Genomic DNA, 1,054 nt, shown 5'->3' on the forward strand with positions numbered 1-1,054 from the left:
ATATATATGTGTGTGTGTGTGTGTGTGTATATATATATATAGTCAATTCAAACATGAACAAGCAAGAAAAAACATGAAAAAGCAAAACAATGCGAGGACGTGGAATAAGTACAGTGTTATTGGACGCTCAGGAAAGGAAAGAGAGACCGGGAGGAAGAGAGAGAGAGATATAGTAGTGAAAGGAAGAGGTGAAGAACAACAGAAGGAAGAACGAGAGGGGGAAAAAGATACAACGATAGATAGAGTGCGCATCAGAAATATGAAGTTAAAACTTACTTGCAAAAAGGACTCGACATATATATATATATATATATATATATATATATATGATGATGATGGCTGCCTCCTCGTTATCGAGTATGGCCATTGTATGAGGCTTAACTTAATGGTGCTGTGATCGAATGTGACTTTTTAGCCCAGCCAAAGATCTACAATGTCTTGCACAGAGTTGGCATCCAAAACCTTTACTGGCAATAGCTGGCTGTTGTTGTAATTGGGCTCCATGTACCTTATACATATATATATATATATATATATATATATATATATATATATATATATATATATATGTGTGTGTGTGTATATATGCATATATATATATATATTTGTGATAACATGTCTGTCTGATCTATGTTTATGATAAGTGGAAGAATTTAAGACACACCTGTATCTGACATGGTGTACTTTGTACTGAAAACAAATTGCTGTCAATGTCCAACTTATGATCACAGTTTCACAAGTAAATTAGGTAAAAACCTAGGCGTTGATTTAAAACCTTTATTTATCACACATAAATATGTTACATACTTCAACCATATGCTACACATTTCCACTATAACTATGTATTGAGGACACTTATTATTTTGTAGTAATGTGTAAATATAGTGTGTGTGTGTCTGTGTGTGCATCTGTGCGTCAGTGTGTGAATGTGTGTGTATAAATGGTTAAGAAATCTAGTAAGTAATCATGAAGTCCTTAAGTTTGATCTCTTTGCACACACACACACACACACACACACACACACACACACACACACACACACACACACACACAC

General features: G+C 34.3%; 1 long non-coding RNA gene across 1 annotated transcript in view; it reads right to left on the bottom strand.

Moving 5' to 3' along the window:
- The window catches only part of LOC128248377 (uncharacterized), a 32,367-nt gene extending 31,863 nt beyond the window's left edge, over positions 1-504 (bottom strand). Inside the window, exon 1 of the long non-coding RNA XR_008264615.1 lies at positions 277-504. This is a non-coding gene — a long non-coding RNA (uncharacterized LOC128248377). The remainder of the gene's footprint in view (positions 1-276) is intronic.
- Between the last annotated feature and the right edge of the window lie 550 nt (positions 505-1,054).

The sequence above is a fragment of the Octopus bimaculoides genome, chromosome 7 (genome assembly GCF_001194135.2).
Source record: "Octopus bimaculoides isolate UCB-OBI-ISO-001 chromosome 7, ASM119413v2, whole genome shotgun sequence".
NCBI classification, from domain to species: Eukaryota; Metazoa; Mollusca; class Cephalopoda; order Octopoda; family Octopodidae; genus Octopus; species Octopus bimaculoides.